A 10330-nucleotide genomic window follows, 5' to 3' on the forward strand; every position below is an offset into this window, starting at 1 on the left:
CGTGGTGCACATATCTGCAAATATGTGATGTAGTACACCATTTTCAGGGACCACTTTTGGCTCCCGAGTGCAACTTTCAGAACTACTGGCTAAAAAGTATACAAAACTACCGGAGAATCTCTTTAATATGATATCTGAGCGAGAGTGACTAACAATGTCAATGGGGGACCCCTGGAGGTCAGGGCCCCTGGCCACGTTTAGATAGCTGGCTAGACAAACTAGACTAATTTACCAATCTGAAAAACGTTAACTGACATGGGCTAATTGAGTGACTGTCAGTGACTGACATATAGCCTAACAAGAGGTAAACTGCTGATGCATAACCAAGTTTTGATATCGCACCTTGTGTATTCTACTATTCTAACTCTCCAACAGTAAGTCGAGACCTCGACTGAGTCCCTCCCCCAAAAACATCTAACTAATTGACTGTCAAAACTGTCAAACGGTGTTATTTGTTAGTCTACATCAGGGGTGTCAAACTCATTTTAGCTCAGGGGCCACATGGAGGAAAATCTATTCCCAAGTGGGCCGGACCGGAAAAATCATGGTATATATAACTTAAAAACAACAACTTCAGATTGTTTTCTTTGTTTTAATACGTTAACGTTAGTTTGGCTCTCTCTGTGTGTTCGTGCCGTTCGTGCTGCGCCTAGTTAGCTAGCTGAGTTAGTCTATTCATAGAAACATTGAACCGCTGTAGTTTACAACAATTATAGTTTCTGAGGTGGAAGTTGGGAGAGTTATATTTGGGAGTTGTGGTGAGGGAGGCCCGCTCTCTCCTTTCCCAGATGTTTAGTTCATTTCATTCCGATCTCCTCTGCATTATTGTAGCCATTTGCTGCAGCCTGTCAACTATGCCTCTGCCTATCCCTGTTCTCTCCTCTCCGCACAGGCTACACAAACGCCTCACACCGCGTGGCTGCTGCCTCTCTAACCTGGTGGTCCCTGCACGCACCACACACCTGGAGTTCCAGGTCTCAGGCAGCCTCTGGAACTGCCGTTCTGCTGCCAACAAGGCTGACTTCATCCCAGCCTATGCTACCCTCCAATCCCTCGACTTCTTGGCGCTGACGGAAACATGGATTACCACTGAAAACACTGCTACTCCTACTGCTCTCTCCTCGTCTGACCATGTGTTCTCGCATACCCCGAGAGCATCTGGTCAGCGTGGTGGTGGCACAGGAATCCTCATATCTCCCAAGTGGACATTCTCAATTTTTCCCCTAACCCATCTGTCTATCTCCTCATTTGAATTCCATGCTGTCACAGTCACTAGCCCATTTAATCTTAATATCCTTGTCATCTATCGCCCTCCAGGTTCCCTTGGAGAGTTCATCAATGAGCTTGACGCCTTGATAAGCTCCTTTCCTGAGGATGGCTCACCCCTCACAGTTTTGGGGGATTTCAACCTCCCTACGTCTACATTTGACTCATTTCTCTCTGCCTCCTTCTTTCCACTCCTCTCCTCTTTTGACCTCACCCTCTCACCGCCCCCCCCCCTACTCACAAGGCAGGCAATACGCTTGACCTCATCTTTACTAGATGCTGCTCTTCTACTAATCTCACTGCAACTCCCCTCCATGTCTCCGACCACTACTTTGTATCCTTTTCTCTCTCGCTCTCCTCCAACACTACTCACTCTGCCCCTACACAGATGGTAATGCGCCGCCGCAACCTTCGCTCTCTCTCTCCCACTACTCTCTCCTCTTCCATCCTATCATCTCTTCCCTCTGCTCAATCCTTCTCCCTCCAATCTCCTGATTCTGCCTCCTCAACCCTCCTCTCCTCCCTTTCTGCATCCTTTGACTCTCTGTGTCCCCTATCCTCCCGGCCGGCTCGGTCCTCCCCTCCAGCTCCGTGGCTTGATGACTCGTTGCGAGCTCACAGAACAGAGCTCCGGGCAGCGGAGCGGAAATGGAAGAAAACTAAACTCCCTGCTGACCTGGCATCTTTTCACTCCCTCCTCTCTACATTTTCTTAATCTGTTTCTGCTGCTAAGGCCACTTTCTACCACTCTAAATTCCAAGCATCTGCCTCTAACCCTAGGAAGCTCTTTGCCACATTCTCCTCCCTGCTGAATCCTCCTCCCCCCCCCTCCCCCCCTCCTCCCTCTCTGTGGATGACTTCGTCAACCATTTTGAAAAGAAGGTTGACGACATCCGATCCTCGTTTGTTAAGTCTAATGACACTGCTGGTCCTGCTCACACTGCCCTACCCTATGCTTTGACTTCTCTCTCCCCTCTCTCTCCAGATAAAATCTTGCGACTTGTGACTGCAGGCCGCCCAACAACCTGCCCGCTTGACCCCATCCCCTCCTCTCTTCTCCAGATCATCTCCGGTGACCTTCTCCCCTACCTCACCTCGCTGATCAACTCATCCTTGACCGCTGGCCATGTCCCTTCCGTCTTCAAGAGAGCGAGAGTTACACCCCTTCTCAAAAAACCAACACTCGATCCCACTGATGTCAACAACTACAGACCAGTATCCCTTCTTTCTTTTCTTTCCAAAACTATTGAGCGTGCCGTCTTTAGCCAACTCTCTTGCTATCTCTCTCAGAATGACCTTCTTGATCCAAACCAGTCAGGTTTCAGGACTGGTCATTCAACTGAGACTGCTCTTCTCTGTGTCACGGAGGCTCTCCGCACTGCTAAAGCTAACTCTCTCTCCTCTGCTCTTGTCCTTCTAGACCTGTCTGCTGCCTTTGATACTGTGAACCATCAGATCCTCCTCTCCACCCTCTCCGAGCTGGGCATCTCCGGCGCGGCTCACTCCTGGATTGCGTCCTACCTGACCGGTCGCTCCTACCAAGTGGCGTGGCGAGAAGCTGTCTCCGCACCACGTGCTCTCACCACTGGTGTCCCCCAGGGCTCAGTTCTAGGCCCTCTCCTATTCTCCCTATACACCAAGTCACTTGGCTCTGTCATATCCTCACATGGCCTCTCCTATCATTGCTACGCTGACGATACACAACTAATCTTCTCCTTTCCCCCTTCTGATAACCAGGTGGCGAATCGCATCTCTGCATGTCTGGCAGACATATCAGTATGGATGACGGATCACCACCTCAAGCTGAACCTTGGCAAGACGGAGCTGCTCTTCCTCCCGGGGAAGGACTGCCCGTTCCATGATCTCGCCATCACGGTTGACAACTCCGTTGTGTCCTCCTCCCAGAGTGCGAAGAGCCTTGGCGTGACCCTGGACAACACCCTGTCGTTCTCCGCTAACATCAAGGCGGTGACCCGATCCTGCAGGTTCATGCTCTACAACATTCGGAGAGTACGACCCTGCCTTACACAGGAAGCGGCACAGGTCCTAATCCAGGCACTTGTCATCTCCCGTCTGGATTACTGCAACTCGCTGTTGGCTGGGCTCCCTGCCTGTGCCATTAAACCCCTCCAATTCATCCAGAATGCCGCAGCCCGTCTGGTGTTCAACCTTCCCAAGTTCTCTCACGTCACCCCGCTCCTCCGCACACTCCACTGGCTTCCAGTTGAAGCTCGCATCTGTTACAAGACCATGGTGCTTGCCTATGGAGCTGTGAGGGGAACGGCACCTCCGTACCTTCAGGCTCTGATCAGTCCCTACACCCAAACGAGGGCATTGCGTTCATCCACCTCTGGCCTGCTGGCTCCCCTTCCTCTGCGGAAGCATAGTTCCCGCTCAGCCCAGTCAAAACTGTTCGCTGCTCTGGCACCCCAATGGTGGAACAAGCTCCCTCACGACGCCAGGACAGCGGAGTCACTCACCACCTTCCGGAGACATTTGAAACCCCACCTCTTTAAGGAATACCTGGGATAGGATAAAGTAATCCTTCTACCCCCCCCCTAAAAAAATAAAAAAATAAAAAAATAAAATAAAATAAAATATATACTTTTTTTTTTTTTTAAACAACAAAATAAAGATACAAATAAAAATAAAAATAACAATTTGTGAAGTGGTTATCCCACTGGCTATAGGGTGAATGCACCAATTTGTAAGTCGCTCTGGATAAGAGCGTCTGCTAAATGACGTAAATGTAAAAAATGTAAATGTAATACGATCAACATACAACATAAAGCTGGAGCCTGAGGACAGTGTGTCCAAAATAGTACAAGCACAACATCACTATTAATCATAAAACACGTCAAGTTTATTTGAAAATTCTAAAGAAAAAGAACACACAATGCCTCAGTGATTAACAGAACTGTTTCACAGATCACAGAACTATATCAGGGTGTCATTTCTCAGGCAGAAATGTAGATAAAAATAATGAAATCCTGTTCCCCAAACAAGTGCAAGAACCACAGAGTCAAGAATAGGTTAAATATACAAACAAAATAAAATCAATTAAAAACAATAGCACATCAACATAAAAACATATAAACATAAAGCTGGAGCCTGAGGACAGTGTCCAAAAGCACAACATCACTATTAATCATAAAACACCTCAAGTTATTTGAAAGTTCTGAGGACAAAGAACACACAAACACACAATGCCTCAGTGATTCACAGAAGTATATCACAGATCACAGAACTATATCAGGGTGTCATTTCTCAGGCAGAAATGTAGATAAAAATAATGAAATCCTGTTCCCCAAACAAGTGCAAGAACCACAGAGTCAAGAATAGGTTAAATATACAAATAAAATCAATTAAAAACAATAGCACATCAACATAAAAACATATAAACATAAATCTGAAAGCGTTGCTCAAACTCCCATAACAGTCCCGTTATTTTATCTTTGAACCGCTTCATGTCTGCCACATGTTGGGTCGCGCACACATTTTTCAGACAGGGGAAGTGAGCTGCATCACCACCGGCAAGTTACGTCTCCCACAATGACAGCTTCAACTTGAAAGAACGTATGCTGACATAATACTGCGTGACAACTTTGTTGCGCCCTTGCAGCTGTTTGTTCAAGTTATTCAGGTGCTCTGTAACATCCACCATAAATGCAAGGTCCGGCATCCATTCTGCGGAATGAAATTCTAACACTGGTTTGCCCTTTTCTTCCATGAACTGTTCAATTTCTTCTCGTAAATCAAAGAAACGCCTCAGCACAGCACCTCGGCTTAACCATCTTACCTCAGTGTGGTATGGCAGGCCATAGATGTGGTCTTTCTCTCTGAGAAGGCTGTCAAACTGACGGTGATTCAGGCTTCTGGATCGGATGAAATTAACAGTTTGGATGACCACCTTCATGACGTTATCCATCTTTAATGACTTGCAACACAAAGCCTCCTGGTGCAAAATACAGTGAAAAGTCAAGTCCTCCATTTGCACTTTCTCTCTGAACTTTGTCACTTAGCAGACGCTCTTATCCAGAGCGACTTACAGTTAATGAATACATTTTTTTTTTTATACTGGCCCCCCGTGGGAATCGAACACACAACCCTGGCGTTGCAAACGCCATGCTCTATCAACTGAGCTACATCCCTGCCGGCCATTCCCTCCCCTACCCTGGACGACTTGTGCGCCGCCCATGAGTCTCCCGGTCGCGGCCGGCGGCGACAGAGCCTGGATTCGAACCAGGATCTCTAGTGGCACAGTTAGCACTGCGATGCAGTGCCTTAGACCACTGCGCCACTCAGGAGTAGGGCACACAATCTCCGCTGCCTTCATCATGCATGTTTTTACAAATTCACCCTCACTAAATGGTTTTGAAGCCACTGCGATTTCATTAGCAATGAGGTAGCTAGCTTTCACTGCAGCGTCACTGATGTCTCGGCTGTGAGTAAACACAGACTGCTGTTTCTTCAGACCCGCCAACAGTTCATTCACCTTCTCTCATATCCGCTGTCCTTGAAAGTTGTCATATTTGTCGGCATGAAGACTCACATAGTGGCGACGAAGGTTATATTCTTTCAGCACTGCAACATGCTCTGAACACACCAAACATACAGCTTTCCCATTCAATTCCGTGATTAAATAGGATTACCATTTTTCTTGGAACACTCTGCCCTCTGCGTCCACTTTTCTCTTTTTTGACAGAGACATATTGGGGCAATGAGGGTGCCAAAGCACATAATGTTAAAAGTAGAAGCCGTAATAAATATCGCGGGCAAAACAAAGTAGCTCATTGGCTGCACGTGCTTGACCTACTTGCTCTGCCCCGGTATAAACAGTTTGCTTGCTTAACACAATTGCTATTGCGCCATTTTTTTCTTCTTTTTTTCAAAATCATCTCGCGGGCCGGAATAAACCCGTTTGCGGGCCTGATCCGGCCCGCGGGCCGTACGTTTGACACCCCTGGTCTACATCATCTCTGTGTCTAGCTGCATGTGCCATGTACCAATTCTACACTACACGTGCCCTCGCAGGAACATACATCTTTACTTGATCGATCTCTGAATTTAATTGAAGTTGTTGGAACTCAATTCCAACACAGCTTCTTGTGACACAGTGGGGTAGTCGTAGTTTCTTTGTTGGCCACTTGAGTGCGCTAGAGTTACATTTTGCTACATTTCTATTCCTTTTAACCACATAGAAGCGCTATTAAGGGGATAACAACCGTTAGTAGTCTGCCAGATTAAACTATGTACATAGACATTGGTGAAAAATAGAGTTGCCGGTAGCAACCACTACAGAATGTCCGGTCAGAACAAGGATGAGGCGGATGTCCTGGTTGTTGGGATTAATTGGAGAGAGATCCACATTCACACACACACACACACACACACATCTGACCATTCTGAAATCCTATTCAGGACTGATAACTGTGGTTCTGGAAAGAAAATAAATTAACACACAGAGCCTTCAGAAAGCTTTCACAGCCCTTTGATTTTTCCCCACATTTTCTTGTGTTACAGCCTGAATGTAAAAATAGATTACATTGAGATTTTTTTTCACTGGCCTACGGTGCTAGAAAGTGCTAGAAAGCTGGCCGTTTTTACAGATTTGAAATCAACAACAATGGGCAGCAAGGGCAGACAGTCACTAAGGGGGATGACGTGAAGAGGCAGAGAGACGTAGACCAGACGGGCTACTGGTCCATCAGAAGCACTGTCTCTTGGTGTACCTGGCCACCCCGTCGTCACAAAGGTGCTTGAGGTCGCCAGACCACGGTGAGTGTCATGGTGGAGGCCAGTGCTGGCTGCGAGACCGTTCTGGAAGAGGGGAGCCAACAGGATGCGGCAGTGGGACCGGTGGTAGCGTCCCCCTCTGCCCAGGAACAGGCAACAGTAGGACCTCGGCAGTGGGGGCTTGTAAGGAGCAGGAGTCATCTTGACCCCCGGCACGGTATCAGCTGAGGTCACCAGGACTGGAGACCACAGGGCTGCAGCAGCAGGACCGACACCCATATTCTGGTCACCCCATACTGCAGTGTAATGATATTGATATTTTACGGCCATATTCATTATCTCCATTCTATATCTTTCCCAGTCTGTTGTCCCCATTTGCTTTAAGAAGCTGGTTGGGGACAACCTGTAGCTCAGCTGGTAGAGCACGGCGCTTGTAACGCCGGGGTAGTGGGTTCGATCCCCGGGACCACCCCCCATACACAAAAAAATTATTATTATGCACGCATCACTGTAAGTCGCTTTGGATAAAAGCGTCTGCTAAATGGCATATTATTATTATTATATTATAAGATGTCCACCATTGTTCCTGTACAAAAGAAAGCGAAAGTAACTGAACTAAATGACTATCGCCCCGTAGCACTCACTTATCATCATGAATTGTTTTGAGAGCCTAGTTAAAGGACCACATCACCTCCACCTTACCCGACACCCTAGACCAGGGTTTCCCAAACATGGTCCTGGGGCCCCCCATGGGGTGCACGTTTTGGTTTTTGCCCTAGCACTACACAGCTGATTCAAATAACCAACTGGTGTATTGCCGCCACCTACTGTACGGGGTATTGAAACAAAAAATATTCCATTGCGGGGGACCCGACATAATACAAAAATAAATCAAAACAACCATCCCACTCCTTCAGTCACATTCAAATCACATCCCTACACAGGCTCGAATGCCTGTGAGGACGGAGCATTCATCGACAGGTTTCCTTGTAATGACTATGCAGAAAAATCCCGGAGTCCCAAAAAAATGCTCAGCCGCACTCACAATTATGCCTATTTTCTCCGATTTCCTCTCTGTTTGCGCTGTGCAGTTGATAACCAAAGTAATAAACGCTACAAAGTCCACCTTCTTAACATGCAACATGTCAGGATCCCTCCGTTGGCAAGGAACATCATCTGGTGTCTCTACTCATTCTACCATTACTTCTTCAACTTCAAGCCTTTCTTCCACTCTTCTCAACGCCTCCGGGGACGAGACACGCTGGACAGTCCTTATTCTTGCCACCTCCGTCTCCTTCACCCTATAACAGGACACTTCAGGAATTTCGGGCGCATGTTCCCCACCACAATTGCAGCATTTAGGCTCAGCTGGCATACGATACCCCTGCCGTCTACATACACTTGACACATTACCAAATCATTTCCATTTATCACACTGCATGGGTTTGGGCACGAAGGCTCTCACGGGGAATCTCATATCACCCAAATACACGTGAGAAGGGAGAGACTCTTCATCAAAAAAACAATAGAATGGATGGAGAGGGCTTCCTCGCTCCCGCCACCATGCGCGGGTCAGTCATTGTGCAACAACCACTTGATCAAATTCTTCACGTACACTACTGGTCAAAAGTTTTAGAACACCTACTCATTCACTGGTTTTTCTTCATTTTTACTATTTTCTACATTGTAGAATAATAGTGAAGACATCAAAACTATGAAATAACACATATGGAATCATGTAGTAACCGAAAAAAAAGTGTTAAAGAAATCAAAATATATTTTATATTTGTGATTCTTCAAATAGCCACCCTTTGCCTTGATGACAGCTTTGCACACTCTTGGCATTCTCTCAACCAGCTTCATGAGGTAGTCACCTGGAATGCATTTCAGTTAACAGGTGTGCCTTCTTAAAAGTTCATTTGTGGAATTTATTTCCTTCTTAATGCATTTGAGACAATCAGTTGTGTTGTGACAAGGTAGAGGGGGGTATACAGAAGATAGCCCTATTTGGTAAAAGACCAAGTCCATATTATGGCAAGAACAGCTCAAATAAGCAAAGAGAAACGACAGTCCATCATTACTTTAAGAAATGAAGGTCAGTCAATACGGAGAATCAATCGCTATGATGACTCTGGCTTTCATGAGGACCGCCACAGGAATGGAAGACCCAGAGTTACCTCTGCTGCAGAAGATAAGTTCATTAGAGTTACCAGCCTCAGAAATTGCAGCCCAAATAAATGCTTCACAGATTTCAAGTAACAGATACATCTCAACATCAACTGTTCAGAGGAGACTGTGTGAATCAGGCCTTCATGGTCGAATTGCTGCAAAGAAACCACGACTAAATCACCATGGTCCTCTGTAGCTCAGCTGGTAGAGCACGGCGCTTGTAACGCCAGGGTAGTGGGTTCGATCCCCGGGACCACCCATACGTAAAAATGTATGCACGCATGACTGTAAGTCGCTTTGGATAAAAGCGTCAGCTAAATGGCATATTATTATTATTACCAATAAGAAGAAGAGACTTGCTTGGGCCAAGAACCACGAACAATGGACATTAGACCGGTGGAAATGTGTCCTTTGGTCTGGAGTCCAAATTTGAGATTTTTGGTTCCAACCGCCGTGTCTTTGTGAGACGCAGAGTAGGTGAACGGATGATCTCCGAATGTGTATTTCCCACTGTAAAGCATGGAGGAGGAGGTGTTATGGTGTGGGGGTGCTTTGCTGGTGACACTGTCTGTGATTTATTTAGAATTCAAGGCACACTTAACCAGCATGGCTACCACAGCATTCTGCAGCGATGCAGCGATACGCCATCCCATCTGGTTTGGGCTTAGTGGGACTATCATTTGTTTTTCAAAAGGACAATGACCCAACACACCTCCAGGCTGTGTAAGGGCTATTTTACCAAGAAGGAGAGTGATGGAGTGCTGCATCAAATGACCTGGCCTCCACAATCCCCCGACCTCAACCAAATTGAGATGGTTTGGGATGAGTCGGACCACAGAGTGAAGGAAAAGCAGCCAACAAGTGCTCAGCATATGTGGGAACTCCTTCAAGACTGTTGGAAAAGCATTCCAGGTGAAGCTGGTTGAGAAAATGCCAAAAGTGTGCAAAGCTGTCATCAAGGCAAAGGGTGGCTATTTGAAGAATCTCAAATGTAAAATATATTTTGATTTGTTTAACACTTTTTTGGTTACTACATGATTCCATATGTGTTATTTCATAGTTTTGGGGTCTTCACTATTATTCTACAATGTAGAAAATAGTACAAATAAAGAAAAACCCTTGAATGAGTAGGTGTTCTAAAACTTTTGACCGGTAGTGC

The sequence above is a fragment of the Coregonus lavaretus genome, assembly GCF_964263955.1.
Source record: "Coregonus lavaretus genome assembly, chromosome: 17".
Taxonomy (NCBI): Eukaryota; Metazoa; Chordata; class Actinopteri; order Salmoniformes; family Salmonidae; genus Coregonus; species Coregonus lavaretus.